The sequence below is a fragment of the Tupaia chinensis genome, unplaced genomic scaffold (genome assembly GCF_000334495.1).
Source record: "Tupaia chinensis unplaced genomic scaffold, TupChi_1.0 Scaffold000527_1, whole genome shotgun sequence".
NCBI classification, from domain to species: domain Eukaryota; kingdom Metazoa; phylum Chordata; class Mammalia; order Scandentia; family Tupaiidae; genus Tupaia; species Tupaia belangeri.
Genome location: NW_006160040.1, coordinates 275,283 through 293,052, shown reverse-complemented (window position 1 = coordinate 293,052; position 17,770 = coordinate 275,283). Strand labels below are relative to the sequence as shown.

Genomic DNA, 17,770 nt, shown 5'->3' with positions numbered 1-17,770 from the left:
TTATCCCACAGGTACAAATGCACACATAACAAAGGAATGGACTGAACTGGACATTTATATAATAGCAAAAGTGGAAAAAAGCTAAGTGCTCATCTACAGAGGCGGAATAAGTAAGAGCAATGAAATGTTGATACGATGGATGTAAAGTCTCTGTACTCACATGGAACAAGCTCCAGAATACATTGCAAAGTATAAGACACTGTGTGCCAAAGACCACATATGCTATCTTTTGTGAGAGATGGGGGAGTAATGAGAATATGTGTTTATATTTGCATATGGAAAATGCAGGAGAATAAACTAAATGGTTGCCTTTTGAGGGCAGAAGCAGAGATCAGAGTAGGTAGAAATAGGGACAATGGCAAGACTTAGTGTATACTTTTTATATAGTTTTGATTTTTGGACCATGTGAATGTGGGGTTTTTTTGTTTTTATTTTTATTTATTTGTTTTTTGTTTTTAGATGTTTGGTATACGGCACGTTTACTCTCCTCAAAGAGAAAGAGACAGAAAGTGAGAAAGCACTCCCAGAGTGAAGACCATGTGGCAATGCCCTCTCCTCTATTCTCCTGTCAGGATGCTGGACAAACATGCATACACACCCAGCATTTTTCATAGGCAGCTCTGTGGGATCCAGCCACCTTAACCACCACACCACTGGCTAGCCCTGTACTTTTTTTTTTTTCCAGAGAGATTTTTTTTTTCCTATCGGGTATTGTTCACTTGGAGAGACACAGAAAGCAAGAAGTCACTCCCAGGGAGAATGGCTACACCACAATCTCTTCTCCATTCTCTTCTTGAGATCCTGGGCACAAACACATATATGCCAAATGTGGGGGGTTTTTGTTTGTTTGTTTTTGTTTTTTTGTTGTTGTTTTTTGAGAGGTTTTTGCTATAGGGCGCGTGTGTTCGCCAGAAAGACAGAGACAGAGAGACAAAAAGTGAGAAATCACCCCCCAGGGGGGATGGCCACGCCGCAATCCCTTCTCCTCTCGGGATCTTGGGCACACACGCACACGTGCCCAGCGTGAGTTTTAAGCCACCAGGTCCGGGACGCAAACCGCGGTTGACTACATGGGAGTCCAGTGACATAGCCATCACACTAACTACTGGTCTCATACCAAATGTGTTTTTAACCACTGGGCCCAGGACTTGAACCGTGGCCAACTGCATGAGAGCCCAGCAACATAACCACTATGCCATCTGCTGGTCCCTTTTTTTATTTTTTTAAGAGAGTTTTGAAATAGGGCATGTGTACTTTCCAGAGAGAAAGCAAGCAAGGAATCACTCCCTGGGTCGGGGGTGGCCACTCCACAATCCCTTCTTCTCTCAGGATTCTGGTTATGCATGCACAATGCCCAGTCTGAGCTTTAAGGTGCTGGGTCTGGGACTCAAACAGCAGTTGATTACATGGGGTCCAGAAATGTCACCATCACACCATCTGCTAGTCCCCCTTTATTATTTTTCAAGAGGTTTTTTCCTTAGGGCGCATGTGCTTGGGTGCAGGGGAGTGGCCAGAGACAGAGCGGGAAAGTGAGAAATCACTTGGCGTGTGTGTGTGTGTGTGTGTGTGTGTGTGTGTGTGTATATGTGTGTGTGCGCGCACGCGTGTGTGTGTGTTGGGGGGGGTGGTTCTTTCTCCATTCTCCTAGGATCTTGGAACATGAATGCACACAAGCAGCCATCTGCTGGCCCTATTTTTTTTTTTTTTAAATCAATAAAAAATGAACAGTAGGAGCCAGCAGGTAGCGTTGCAGTTACATCGCTGGACTCCCACAAGGCTAACTGTGGTTCAAGTCCCAAACCTGGTGGCTTGAAAATAAAGCCATGTGCATGAGCATGTGCGCATAAAATCTTTGGGAGGAGAATGGAGGAGAAGGGATAGGTGGCATGGTCATCCCCGCTGGGAGTAGTTTCTCAGTTTCCCTCTTACTGTCTCCTATCAGCAAGGACAAGTGCCCTAAGGCAAAATAACCTTAAAAAAAAAAAAACAGTAAAATAGTAAAGTGGTACAGATTATTAGTGCTACTTCTATGGAAAACAGTTTTTTTTTTTTTTAAGAATTTTATTTAACTTCATTTATTTATTTATTTTTATTTGGCCAGAAAGGGTCAGAGAGAGAGACAAAGTGAGAAAGCAAGCTGCCAGATCCAACACTTGAACCATAATCGGCCATGTTGGGAGTACAGCACCCCTAACCACCATTCCAGCCACCGGCCCCCAGAAGACACCTTTTAAAACTCATATTTTAGGGGCTGGGTGGTAGCTCAGTGGTAATGCAACTGGACCCACATGGGAAAGGTCCTGGGTTCGAGTGTCATGACTTCCTTAAGCACATTGTGCACAGGCACGTACACATTCCCCTGACTCAGGCTGGCAGAGGTTAGGGGCAGATCATGGTGTGGGGTTGCCTCTGTGTGTGTGTGTCATGGGAGAAGTAAATGAACTTTTAAAAATAAATTTAAAAAAATTAAAGACCCCTATTTTGGGCTACCTGAGTGTTGTAGCAGTAATGTATGCCCCAGTAAAACTGGGTCCACATGGGAATCGCAGACTTGGTTCCCAGAGCAGTGGCCGTTGCTCTTATCTTTGATCCTGGATGGCTGGGAAAGCTGGGGGAGGGGTCATGGTGTGGGACCCTTCGGTACTGCCTCTCCCTCAGTAAACCAGCTTTAAAAAAAAAATACATTGGGTTGTCAGAAAAGTCATGACACATTTTTGCACAGAAAACTACAGGATTTTTCCAACATCCCACATCCCACTATTTTGAAAACTCAATTATTAAAAAGAAAAGACTGGGCCAGCAGGTGGTTTGGTGGTTAAGGACTCTGGACTCCCTCATGATTGACTGCAGTTCAAGTACCGAACCTGGTGGCTTGCTTTCTCACTCTCTCTCTCTCTCTCTCTCTCTCTCTCTCCTCTCTCGCTCTGTTTCTCTCTGGTCAAATAAAGTTAAATAAAATAATAAAAAATAAATTTAAAAAGAAAAGACCTCAGGGCCAACAGGCAGCATGGTGGTTAAGGTGCTGCACTTCCACATTACCAACCGCTGTTCGAGTCCTGGATAAGGTGGCTTGAAAATCACACCAGGTATAGGTGCATGTGTGCCCAAAATCCCGAGAGAAGAATGGAAAAGGAGTTGTGATGTGACCATCCCCCTGAGGGGTGATTCTTACTTTCCTTCTATGCTTCTCTGGTGAACACACATCCTATGGAAAAACCTTGAAAAGAAAAAAAGAGAAAAGAAAAAAATGAATAGGTGAATTAAATGTGACAAAAATCTCAATAACTGTTCAATCAGGGTATTGGGTTTATGGCATTTCATTGTACTAGTCCTGATTTTTATGTTTGAACATTTTCACATTTTTAATGTTTTAATAATTGGAATTTGTGAAAATCTCATCAGGATTATCAAAAAAATCTTATTTTAAAATTATTAATGCTTAAAAATGCTAGTCTTTGAGGGGAACCTACCTAATTCAGGTCTTTAAAGTACTTGGCTTGAAATAACCAGTAAAGAGGCTGGCAAATGGCATGTTGGTTAAAGGCACTGGATTTCTACATGACCCATTACGGTTCAAATCCCGGACCTGGTGGTTTGCTTTCTCGCTTTCCCTTTCTCTCTCTTTCTGGTCAAATTAAATAATAATAATAACAAATGGAATTAAATAAATAAATAAATCTTTTTAAGAAAGAAATAACCAGGGGATCAGCAGTTAGCATAATGGATATGTTGCTGAACTCCCATGTAGTCGACCGCGGTTCAGATCCCAGACCCGGTGGCTTAAACTCACGTCAGGCACGTGTGCATGCGTGCACAAGATCCCAAGAGGATAATGGAGGAGAAGAAATTGCGACATGGCCATCCCCCCTAGGGGTGGTTTCTCGCTTTCTATCTCTCTGTCTCTGTCTTTCTGGCGAGCGCACACGCCCTATAGCAAAAAAACTCCAAAAAAAAAAAAAAAGTAAAAAAGAAATAACCAGTAAAGGGACCAGCCAGTGGTGTGCTGGGTAAGGCAGCTGGATCCTACACAGACGACTGCATGGTTTGAGTACTGTATCCTGTGGCGTGAGAAATGCTGGACAGCTGTGCATGCAGGTGTGCCCACAGTCCTGAAGGGAAAGAAATGGAGAGGGGATTTCAGCATGATCATCTTCCATGCTGCAGGGGAAGGGGGGGTCCTCGCTCCTCTCTCTCTCTGTCTCTCTCTCTCGCCTGCTCGCTTATGAATCCTCTGGCAAATTACAAAACAAAAGCTATTGAAATAACCAGCAAAACCTCCTTTAAGCACGTAGTCTGGTTGAGGAAACAGACCAGGATAAAGGAATATTGATAGGCTATTTACTATTACAGCTCTTAACTCTTACATAGATCTGCAGACCCCAGCTTTTTAAAATCAAATTTCCTCATCCTTTTTTTTTTTTCTAAGAATGATTTAATTTCTTTTATTTATTTATTTATTTTGACCAGAGAGGTACAGAGCAAGAGTGAGAAAGAGGGAAAGTGAGAAATAAGCCATCAGGTCTGGGACTCGAACCACCGTTGGTCATTTGGGAGTCCAGCACCCTTAACCACCATGCCACCTGCTGGCCCCCCTCATCTTGTTTTGGCTCTGAGGGAATCATTGTTCATTTATAAATTTTTAATTTTAATTAGGTATTTTCTCCCTGTATGAGAGAAAAAGGGAAAATGAGGTATTTTTGAGAGGATTTCACCAGTGTTGTGATCCTTCTTCCTCAGCTTCCAGATTAATGACCATACCTGGCACTTTCAGGTTGACCTTGGAACCAAACCTGAGCTTCCTATATGGCATCCAGCCTCCTAAATGGTAGTGAAACCTGTGCACCTTCGTAGCTGGGTGGGGCTCAGTTGTATTTTAAATTAGTAAAGCCATGATACAAAAATTTCTTATGTGCACTACTATCAGTAAAACAAAACAAAGCAAAAAAAAAAATTAAAAGCCAATTGAGCATACATCTCTATAGGAGAATGAAATTTCTTCTATCCACATTAGGTTCATTGGCTGAGTCCTGTAAATTCAGCTGACAAATGACATACGTGGCCACGGTTTGCATCCCAAAGCTGGTAGCTTGCTTTCTCCCTTTACCTTTCTCTCTCTCTCTCGCTCTCGCTCTCGCTCTCTCATCAAATTTAAAATAAACAACAAATGTAATGAAATAATCAATTCTGTTTTAAAAAAAATGTGTCATGACTTTTCCAACAACCTAATAATAATAATTTAGCTCTGTAAGAATAGGTGTTTTTGCTTGTTTTCTTTCTTGAAGTAGGTACACAATAAATAGATTGAATAAATGAACACTTGCACTGTTTTCATCTAATTCTCCCAAAATTTGAAGCAGAAAAGGAGTTGCAGTATTAGCCCCACTTTATAGATGTGAAAACTGGCACTTAGAAGAGATAGATAAGCTTTTATTTATTTTAAATAAGTATTTAATTTAATTTATAATTATTATTTTTTTAACTTGTTGTAGTCATCAGAGAGAGACAGACAAAGAAGGGGAAAGTTAGAAAGTAAGCCACCACCAGGTCCAGGACTTGAACCACAGCTGGCCATGTGGGAATCCAGCACCCTAACCACCACACCACCTGCGGGCCCCAGTAGGTAAGCTTTTAAATAAAAGAACTAGTGTTCAGCTTCAGACTACATGATCCTCAGTGCAGCTTTCTGTCTCTGTGCTCCAGGGCCTTTTTCAGTCAGTGTTTTATATTTTAAATTCATGAAGAACATTTCAACAGTCTTTTTTTTTTTTCCATTTAAACATGTAAAAAAATGTACATCTTATTCTTAAATCAGATTTTTTTTTTGAAGTTTATTTCTTTCTGAAAGAGACAGAGAGGTAACACTCCCACAGGATCTTAACTCTCGAGTTCATCCCCAGCCTTCTGGCAGCCCCTACCATGGGCAAGTGCATGCCTGGGCATACTGAGAGGTCTATGCGGTTGAACTGGGAACCATCCCACGAAATAATCTCATAGAACTTCACATTTCACCACTGTCTAACCTTTAAATTATTATTATTATTATTTTAAATGCTGCAAGGTGTATGGGCATGGGGTGGGAGAGAGAAAGACATAAAGCACTACATCCCACTAAGGCCCTGGTCACACCACAATACTTTTTTCTTTATTTCTCCTTCCCACTGGGATCCGGACATGTGTGTACACACCTGACATGTTGCCACCGGCCATGGGTTTGAACCCCCATGGTAATTATGGGATCCAGCCTCCTTTGCATAGCACTTGACCACTGCCCTACAGGGACAGCCTCTTAGATTTTAATCTTACCCTTGCTTGTAATAGTTCTCCCTCTTATTCCCTTATTTGACTAGAATTCTACAGTTAAAATTGGGGACGTGGGGGGGCAGCAGTTAGTGTAATGGCTATGTCACTGGACTCCCATGTAGTCGACCGCAGTTTGAGTCCTGGACCCGGTGGCTTAAACTCACGCCGGGCACGTGTGCATGCATGCCCAAGATCACGCAAGGAGAATGGAGGAGAAGGGACTGCAGTGGGACCATCTCCCCGGGGGGTGATTTATTGCTTTCTGTCTTTCTGTCTGTTTCTCCAGCAAGCACATGCGCCCTATAGCAAAAACCTCTCCAAAAAAAAATTTTTTTTTTAATTCTTCCACAGCCTTTTCATTTAATTTTATAATTATTTGAAAACTTTTAAAATGATTTATTTCAAATTTGTGGTCTTATGACTTTTTCATTTTTAACTGCCTCCCACACCATTTCCACTGTCCTTTAAAAACATCTCATTCCCTCTTCAATCATTGATATGTCATAGGAAAGGGGTTAAATAATGGTAAGTCAATACATTCTACTGCAATAAAGAATAATTGAATAGAAATATATTTAAAAATAATAATACCACTAGTAATAACATCTCACATTTATCGAACGTTTATTGTTTGAAGCCTGATGTGAGTACTTTGCATACATGCTTTTCTTTAATTATCACAACAAACCTTTTCATACCATATGATGGTTAGTCTGTTTCGCAGGTGAGGCTTTTCCAAATGATGCAGCTGGTGGGACGCAGAGAAGAAGCAAGGGTGATTGTGACCTTGGGTTGTACTTGCTTCGTTACTTCTGCCCAACACGGAAATTCTCGGAACTTCCTTTTCACACAGGCGTTATAAATTTAAAAGCACAGCAAATCTGCCTTTTGGTCTCAGAATATGTCCTCTCCCAATCTTCCTCTTGTTAAGACCCCATGAAGAAAGATGACATGCACGAGTATCATCCAGAGGCCCAAGTCTTCAAGAATTCCATGCCAGGGGCCAGCAGGTGGCATGGTGGTTAAGGTGACTGGACTCCCGCATGGCTAACCATGGTTTGAGTCCTGGACCTGGCAGTTTACTTTCTCACTTTCCTTCTCTCTGTCTCTCTCTGGTCAACTTCAAAAAAATAAAATAATAAAATAATTGCAATGAATAAAATTAAATTTTTTTTTTTTGGAGAGGTCTATTTTGCTATAGGGCACGTGCGCTCGCCAGACAGACAGAGACAGAGAGACAGAAAGCGAGAAATCACCTCCCAGGGGGGATGGCCATGCCGCAATCCCCTCTCCTTCACCCTCCTCTCGGGATCCCGGGCACACACGCACACGCGCCCGGCGTGAGCTTCAAGCCACCGGGTCCGGGACGCAAACTTCGGTCAACCATGTGGGAGTCCAGCGACACAGCCATTACGCCAACCGCTGGTCCCTAAAATTAAATAATTCTTTAAAAAAAAAGAGAGAGAGTTCCAATGCCAAATGTGTATTGTATTCACTTTTTTGGAATGAGAATTCACAGCCTTCACCAGACTGAAAGAGGTCCGTACCCACAGAAGATCAGGAATCACCGACTTAGAGAATGTGTTAGGGTAAAGTAATGAATATCCTCTAGGAGCACCCCTGCTCACATTGATGATAAACTGCACCATAAAAAAGACAGAAATGTGAGTGTGAATGTGAAAAGCTCAGCTTCTCTGACCTTCCAACCTCAACTAGTTGCTGCAGAAATTAAGATTACAGCAATCTGGAGAGAGTAACAGCCATGAAGACAGAGAACTTCCTTTAAAGCAACAACACATCAACCAGCAAAATGAACCCCTTTGATCTGGGAGATTTTTGTAGCTCTCTTTAAAGGCATTTTGTAGGGACCCTTCACACTATTCTGGATGGTTTTTCTGGATACTGACTCAAGCCCTCTTGTTTTGGTCACTATGTTAATGTAAATGTTCCTGTGCTGGACATAAGATTAGAAATCAAGTGACTGGTATCTCTGTATAGGTTTCGAGAACCAATAAATTTCTCTGCTTTCTCAAGTTGTCTCATAAGCACAACAGTTTTTGTTTTTGTTTTAACTGTAATTTGAACTGGTCATAATAGTACCTTAACCAATTCACACTGAACTAGAAATTTATTCCTAAAATGGGAAGGGATGTGAGGTGAAGGCTTAACAGATGTCGAATCCTTACCTGGTGCTAAACTCTGTTCTTAGCATTAATGTATATTTATCTCATTTATAGCTTATAAGAACTCTATTGATTCAACACAATCATTTTCATTTACAGACAAGGAACTTAAGGCTACTCACTTTATATTTTTCAAGTGTGTTTCACAGATCACTCACACCAAAATCACCTGGGGACCAAGGCCCCAGCATGGTAGCTGGGGCACTGGACTCCCACATGGCTGACAGCAGTTTAAGTCCCAAACCTGGTGGCTGGTTTTCTCACTCTCCTTCTCTCTCCCTGTCTTTCTCTGGTGAACACACATGCCCTGTAGCATACTGAAAAATAATAATAATAATAAATAAAATTAAATAAATCTTCTTAAAAAATTCAACTGAGGGGGCCAGCAGATGGCATGGTGGTTAAGGTGCTGGACACTCCCACATAGCTGACGGTGGTTTGAGTCCCAGACCTGGCAGCTTGTTTCTCACTTTCCCTCTCTCTCTCTAGTCAAATTAAAATACATGAATGAATAAATCAAATTAAATAAATAATTATTTAATTATTTTAAAAGAAAAAAATCACCTAGGGAGCTTAATAGAAATGTAAATTCCTGTCCTCAATTCAAAAGAAACAATATATAAAACATGTGAAAGTGGGACCAGCAGTTGGTGTAATGGCTATGTCGCTGGACTCCCATGTAGTCAACCGCAGTTCGAGTCCCGGACCCGGAGGCTTAATCTCACGCCGGGCGCGTGTATGTGCGTGCCCAAGATCCCGAGAGGAGAATGGAGGAGAAGGGATTGCGACGTGGCCATCCCCCCATGGGGTGATTTCTCACTTTCTGTCTCTTTGTCTCTCTCTTTCTGGCAAGCACACGCGCCCTATAGCAAAAACCTCTCCAAAAATAAAAATAAATAAACAAAACGTGAAAGTTTTCTCCTTTGGTGGGTGGATGTTAAAGTAATTTATTAATCCACCTCTGTTCATCTGTTCATGACAGAGTCTTTTAATGGTCAGTAATCGTATTTGCAATTATATTTCTGTTATAAAAAGTGAATTATTGATTTTGGCTAGAAGAGGGATGTCTAAGTGGGTTGCCCAGGCTTGCCTAGAACTAGCAGTCTTGCCTCAGCGGCTAGGATTACAAGCACATGCCACTGTACCTGATTTAATTACTGTTGTTCATATAATTGCCAGAGTGCATGCATGCACTAGAGACAGAGAGACAAGGGAGGGGGAGAAGGAGAAAGCACCTCCCAGTGGGAGTCTGGTCACACAGCAATCCCTTCATCTCTATCCTGTCAGAATTTGGGGCATACATGCATACACGTCTGGAATGTTTTTCAAGCTACCAGGGCTAGGATTTGAATAACATTCAGCTATGTGGAATCTGAATCCCTTAAATACTAAGCCATGGGACAGGCCTATTACTGATTTTTTTTTTTTTTTTTTTGGAGAGGTTTTTTTTTGCTATAGGGCACGTGCGTTCGCCAGACAGACAGACAGAGACAGAAAGCGAGAAATCACCCCCCAGGGGGGATGGCCACCCCGCAATCCCTTCTCCTCCGTTCTCCTCTCAGGATCTTGGGCACGCATGCACACGCGACCGGCGTGAGTTCTAAGCCACCGGGTCCAGGACGTGAACCGCGGTCGACTACGTGGGAGTGCAGTGACATAGCCATTACGCTAACTGCTGGTCCCCTGATTTTTTTTTTTAATAGGCAAATAAAGACTCCCAGCATTTACTCAGTCTCTTCCTCAATAGAATATCAGGAATGGTACCCAAAACAAGTGCTAGTGCTATTATTATCTGTAACTTTTATTAAAAAAAGTCTTTCTTTTCTATTCATTTTGCTTTCCTTGTTTCAGATTCTCTCTCCTGCTTTCTCTTTCTGCATCAGTTTGACTTCTTTCCTGAGTTTGTCACTAGTTTCTGGTGATACTCAATGAGTCTTTAAATAATCTCTCTTTTCGTTTTCCCAGTTCTGAGTCAATTAAGATAAATACAGAGAACCAAGACAGATGGAGATTAAAATTAAAAAGCTAGATTGAAAACTAGGGCTTAGGTAAACAAACCATCAAGCTTCCTAATACTCACCAAGTCTAGACCCAGGGGTGACCCACTTACCTGGAATCACTGCTTCAAACCTGTTAAGTCCAGAGTGAGAACAGAGACAAGAAGCCTCTCGCCATGAATCTAGAAGTCAGTATTTTGTATAAGTATGAGTATGTGTACATTGGGACGTGCTTAGTATATGTGTATGTGCACACATGCAAAAAATATGGGCATCATCAAAAAGTATGTGAAAAATGGAAGGAAACATTTTGATGCAAAAAAATCTGAAATCCATGTATCAGTTTTTCTTAATACAAACTCTTGGTGAACTTTTTGGAGAGAGATATGTGTATATGGAAAAACAACTATTTCTACAAAATGGAAACCTAAATAAAATTCAGAGGCAAGGTGATAAGCTTTACAAAATAAATGTGGAAAAAACATGCACCTCTGCCTTACATCTAAGCTCTCTTCCAGGAACAGAGATAAACTGATACTATAAAAGATTTCCTAGCAGATTCACCCTGCTAGAAAGTTCACTTTACTTGAAGAAATTCAATAAATCATGTAAAATTATCATTAATTATATGAAATAATTATGTTAAATTCATCTAATGGGAATTAACATATAGTTTAAGAAGTTACATATTGATGATAGAAATGCAGATCCTGGTGCTCCAATGCCAATCCTCTCTGACTTTTTGAATTAAGGGGTTTTTTTGTTTGTTTTTCTTTTGTTAGTTTTTTGCCATAGGGTGCATGCACCCACAGGATAAAGACAGAAGAATGAGAAATCACCCCCCCTCAAGGGGTATGGCTATGCTACAATCTCTTCCCCTCAGTTCTGGGGTTTGGAGCGCGTGCGCATGTGCACATACATACACACACAGCATGATTTTCAAGCCACCAGGTCAGGGACTTAAAATGCAGTCAGTCATGTGGGAGTCTAGCGCTTTAACCAATATGCCACCTGTTAGCCCCTTACTTTAAGGTTTTGAGACAAAACAGCCAGGAATACCTCTGCTGCCTCCTGTCAAACTTGACATCATAATAAAACCCATATTTATGGGATTTCCCTAAAACTACAAGATTATTGTGGCAGTTTTTTTCAATAGGTCATGCAGAAGGAAGTTGCAGTTGGAGGAGTATAACACAGAATCTACAGCAGTGGAGATGATAGTATCGTCAGTAGCAGCCATGAGACAGGTCAGTCAGCTTCAGGTAAAGCATACAGTGATACACAGGTGAGTAAGATTACCCTGTCCTCACCACATTTGTACTTCAGAAGATAAAGGACCTGGGAACATTTCTATTTTAATAAATAGAAATGAAAATTACACCCTCTCTCTGTCTTTCTGGCAAGCACACGCGCCCTATAGCAAAAACCTCCCCCCCCAAAAAAAAAAGAGTTACAGCAAAACATTTATTACGTGCTTATTATATTCCAGATACTGTACTGATCACTTTTACTACAGAATCATAATATACTATTAATATAATTATTAGGAGCAACGGTAGGGGTGCATGGCTGCAATCCCAGCTACTTAGGAGACTGAACAAGAGAATTGTGAGTTAAGGCCTGCCTAGGCAACACAATGAGACCCTGTACATACATGTACATGTATATATACACACACACATATATATATACAGACACACATATGTATACATACACAGACCTATATATATAATGTATATACAGATAGATCTAGATATATATCAATGTGCTTAACATCTTGAACTCAAAATCCAGTAAATTGGGTGAAAAAAGAGACTGAATTGAGAAGATGCCGAAGTGTGATTACTATTAACTCTTTTCTCAATAGATTAGCACCTTGCCTAGAACACTAAACTCTTCTTGAATTTTATGTATACGTGTGAATAATCATCATGAGTTTAGGGTTAGGGTGTGGCAAGAATCATGTTGTATATGGAAGTCCATGCTCTCCTCTGTTCTTTTTCTGGTCTGAAGGAAAAGATAGGAGAGGTGATAGCCAGGTTTCCAAATGGAGGGACGCCAAATCTGCCACCTGAGACAAGTGCTGCAAATTCAGGGCCAAGAGATTATGGTAGATTCAGGCACAGATTGCGAGGGCAATCCAAGTACCACGTAATTAGCCAGACCTAATTAGTTAACAACAGACTTCTAGTCTGAGCTCTGAAAACCTAAAGTTACAAAGCTGCAGAAATAGCTAAAGTAAGACTTTGGATGTCAAAACTGATCCCAAAGTAGGACATATAGACTGAAGCAATGAACATAATTGTGAATGGGTCCAAAATAACAGAAGTGGAAGATGTCTTTTTTTTTTTTTTAATTTGTTATAGAATGCATGCATTCACCAGAGAGAAGCAGAGAGAGGAAGAGAGGGAAAGTGAGAAAGCACATCCCATGGAGGATGGCCACCCCACAATCCCTTTCTTCATTTTCCACTTAAGATTTTGGGCATGTATGCACATGAGCCAGCAGGTTTTTCAAAACGCTAGGTCCAGAAATCGAACCAGATAGTCAGCTTTGTGGGATCCTGCCACTTTAATCACTATCCCACAGACTGGCCCTCTATTTTTCTTGAAGGTAACAAAGAATACAGAAGATTTAAGAGTCTCGATAGGAGACCAGCAGATGGAATAGTGGTTACGTCACTAGACTCCTACATAGTTGACTTTGATTTGAGTCCTGGACCCAGCAGCTGAAATTCACACTGGGCACGTGTGCATGTGTGCCCCAAATCCTGAGAGGAGATTGGAGGAGAAGGGATCATGGCATGACCATTCCCCCCCGGGGGGTGAGACTGGGGGTGGGGGGTGATTCCTCGCTTTCTGTCTTTCTGTCTCTCTGTCTCTCCAGTGAGCACAGGTACCCTATAGCAAAAATCTCATAAAGGAAGAAAAAAAAAAGAATCTTGATATATGTTGAGATTCACTGTAAGGGTCCAGCCTGGTGGTGTAGTTGGTAGTGAACTGAACTGCAGTGTTGGAAGCTACATGGCTAACCACAGGTTCAGATCCCCAGGTTGGCCTGAGAAACACAGATGCACAGGCGGCCAAGTTCCTGGTGACCTAGGGGACTGTGGACAGGGATGATGGGATAACAAAATCCTGTCGGAGATGCTTTTCTTTTTCTCTTAAGTACATGCATGTGCTCTCTATCATGACTAAAATAAAAAAAGAGAAAAGAAAAGATTTACCCTTACAGGAATGTCTATTACACATAAAAGGATGTGTTTCTTTTATATCACTTTTCGTGAATTTGTTCACTTGGTATACGGAATAGCTAGCTAATTTGTAGTATTAGTTTAATAAAGGGTGAAATATTTAAATTTCAATATTTACTTCTCAGACTTAACTAAGCTAATTTCTAGAATTCAAAGGATCGTTATAAACAGATTCTAGCTAGGCAGCTGTACTTCTGAATCCTAATGGAACAGCCCAACACCATCATATATGAGGGACCATGAGAAATAGCACAGAAGGGTGGAGAGAGTACTTAGCTCAGGATGAAGTTCAAGCAAGTCACAGAACTTTTTGCTTAGAGTCCTACAATTCCTTTGAAAAGATTCGAGGGAACCAGCAGTTAGCGTAATGGCTATGTCGCTGGACTCCCACGTAGTCGACCGCGGATCGTGTCCTGGACCCGGTAGCTTAAAACTCACGCCGGGCGCGTGTGCGTGCGTGCGCAAGATCCCGAGAGGAGAATGGAGGAGAAGGGATTGCAGCGTGACCATCCCCCCTGGGGGGTGATTTCTCACTTTCTGTCTCTATGTCTCTCTCTGTCTGTCTGGCGAGCGCACGCACCCTACAGTGAAAATCTCTCCAAAAAAAAAAAAAAAAGATTCGAGACTGATAACTAGGTCTCTGATATTCAAAGTAGGTCAAAGAGTATAGACAAACTCCACCCAGCTTCTGTGGAGCATATGTTGGAGGTTAATACATCAGGGAATGAAATGATTCACTACATAGTGAATGAACAGTTCCTGTTGATCAGCAGAAAAGATCATTTTTTCTATTATTTAGATGGGATAAACTATATTTATTTGTTTTTTAGTTCACTGCTTTTATTCTGTCATCATCACTCTATGATTGAGCCATCCAGTGAGTTTTTTATTTTGGTTCTTGTGTTTTTCAGTTTTTGATTTTCCATTTTTTTAACTTCTACTTCTTAGCTGAGATTTTTCTGTATTTTCACTTATTTTAAGTAATTTTATAATTATTTGTTGGAGCATTTTTATGAAGGCTGCTCTAAAACCATGTTAGATAATGCCAACATCTGATTAATCTCAATATTGGTGTCATTTCTTTTCTTTACTTTTGGCTATAAAGTGAGTGCACTCACCAAAGAAAGAGAGAAAGAGAGCATGAGAGAGATGACCCCCAGGGGGAATGGCCATGCCACAATCTCTTCTCCTCCATTCTCCTCTCATGATTTTGGGCATGCACACACACAAACACACACACACCCAGCATGATTCCCAAGCTGCTGGGTCCAGGACTCAAACTGCAAAGTCAACTATGTAGGATCTAGCTGCCTTAACGTCCACACCACCCGCTGGCTCATGTTGGTGTAATTTTAATGTCTCATCTAAATTGTGGTTCTCCTGGCTCTTGGTATAAAAGGTGATTTTCTTTCTTTTCTTTTCTCAAATTTACTATAAGACGTGTGCTCACTAAAGGTGGGGGTGGGGAAATGAGAAAGCACCTCTAGAGAGATGGCTTCACCACAGTTCCTTCTCCTTCATTCTCCTTTCTAGATTTTGTGCACACATGCACACACACCCAGAGTGGTTTTTTTTTCAAGAATTATTTTATTTAACTTTATTTATTTATTTAAATTTGACCAGAGAGGGACAGAATGAGAGAAAAAGAGAGAGAGAGGGAAAATAAGAAAGTAAGCCACCAGGTCCAGGACTCAAACCACAGTCTGCCATGTGGGAGTTCAGTGCCCTTAATCACCACGCCACCTGCTGGCCCCAACCCAGGGTGTTTTTCAGGTTTCTGGGTCTGGGACTTGAACTGTGCAGTTGCACTCACCACCACGCCAACTGGCCCAGGAGTTTTTCTGTTGTATCTTGGACACTTGGCCTATTGTGTCGGAAAGTTCTGGGTCCTACGGAAATCTATTATAGAAAGCAGTCACTTGACTATTTAGATTTAGCACACAAGTCCTGGTCTACTTATAGTCTGTGGCTCCAAAGACAACTTAATTTTCAGTCTTTGCTGTGCTACTTTGGTCTACTTGGCAGCTTTGGTACCACTAGATTTTCCAGTGATTTTGGAAATTGCCTTGTGTGGGAAATAAGCATATTTCCAGTCCAGGTCACCTTGTACCTTTGGGTGAGAGAAGGGAGTCTCCAGTCTTCAGGGATAAAAATTGTTTCCCCAGGACTTCTTGTCAAAAGAGCTTTTAATTGATCCATTTTTCCAGGCTCACCTGGTCTGTCTGGTATTGTCAAAACTCCTATTCAATGGAGAAGAGGAATAAGCCTCCCCAGGCCATCTTCGCTACTGAGATTCAGGAGGCGTGGGGACTGGGTTGCCTTCTGTTCTTCGGTGGGGAGGATCATAAGATACCTGACCACCGTGCTCTTCTTCCCAGTCTTGTATCCATAGCCTACTTGCCTTTACCTTTTTTGTTTGTTTTTTAAGATTTTCACCACAGAGCACGTGTACTCTGGCGAGAGATGAGAGGGAAAGTGAGAGTTTACTCTCCTAGGGCCAGCAGATGGCATGGTGGTTAAGGGCACTTGACTCCCACATGGCCTACCGTGGTTCAAGTCCCAGACCTGACAGCTTACTTTCTCACTTTCTCGCTCTCTCTCTCTGGTGGGTACACATGCTGTATGGAAAATTTAAATATAAATTTAATAATAATAAATAAAACTAAATAAATAATTATTTTTAAAAAAATAAAAGAAAGATCTGAAATAAGTTCTCTACATTTTTACCTCAGGAAATTAGGAAAAAAAAATTAACAAACTAAATCTAAAATAAACAGATATCAAGATCAATAGAGAAATAAACACAAAAGCTATGTTTTTTTTAATAAGTTTGTTTATTTATTTTATATTTTAATTTTACTGGAGAGGGACAGAGTGATAGAGAGGAAGTGAGAAAGCAAGCCACCAGGTCCGAGACTTGGACCACAGTCAGCCATGTGGGAGTCCAGCACCCTTAACCACCACGCCACTTGCCGGCCCCAAGCTATGTGTTTTAAAAGATCAATAAAATATATAAGCCTCTAACAAAGCTAACTAAAAACAGAAAAACAAAAAACTTGGATAAGCCTATGGCTTGGTGGTTAAGGTAGCTGAATCCCATATGGTCAACCATTTGGTTTAAGTCCCAGACCCAGCAGGCACACACACACACACACACACACACACACACGCACACACATGAAAAACACGTGTGTGTATGTGTGCCCAAAATTCCCAAAGGAGGAGGAGATGGAGAAGAAGGTACTGTGGTGTGACCATGCCTAGGGACTTGGAGGTGAGTGTTTTTTTTGCTTTTCCTACTTCTGTCTCGCTCCAGTGAGCACAGGTGGTCTCTGACAAATGAAAAACAAACTAAAAACTAAAAAGTAAGCACAAATTGTTAATATCAGAAATGAAATAGTGACTATTACTACCCAAGCCTATGGTCTTAAAAAGTTAATAAGAGGGAGCCAGTAGGTGGCATAGTGGGTAACGTGTAGGACTCCCACATGGCCGACCACAGGCCATTGCCCTGGGGGATTATTTCTCACGTTCATTTTCTTTCTGTCTCTGGCAAGTGCATGTGCTGTATAGGAAACTAGAAAAAATAATGACTAGAAATTTTTTAAAATTGTGATACTGGATTATAGAACAGTGTTGGTCTAACAGCCTACTCTGCTATACTGATAGTCTGTCTTCAAAGCAAGCCCATGGGGCAGTTAGCCACAAAAAGGACAGTTGATTCTGAATAATATGGAGATGCTCAGATTTCCTGGACTCAGGTTTCTGCATGTTTCCTCAAGGGCTAGAACATGGGCAATCTTAGTTGAACAGGTGACTTTAAAAAGGCTTGGTTAGGGAACCAGCAGTTAGCGTAATGGCTATGTCGCTGGACTCCCACGTAGTCAACCGTGGTTCGCGTCCCGGACCCGGTGGCTTAAAACTCATGCTGGGTGCGTGTACGTGAGTGCCCAAGATCCCGAGAGGAGAATGGAGGAGAAGGGATTGCGGCGTGACCATCCCCCCTGGGGGGTGATTTCTCGCTTTCTGTCTCTCTG

General features: G+C 41.5%; 1 long non-coding RNA gene across 1 annotated transcript in view; it reads left to right on the top strand.

Moving 5' to 3' along the window:
• The first annotated feature begins 11,642 nt into the window (after positions 1-11,642).
• LOC102470208 (uncharacterized) overlaps positions 11,643-17,770 on the top strand; it is a 10,626-nt gene continuing 4,498 nt past the window's right edge. The window contains exon 1 of the long non-coding RNA XR_001371010.1: positions 11,643-11,727. This is a non-coding gene — a long non-coding RNA (uncharacterized LOC102470208). The remainder of the gene's footprint in view (positions 11,728-17,770) is intronic.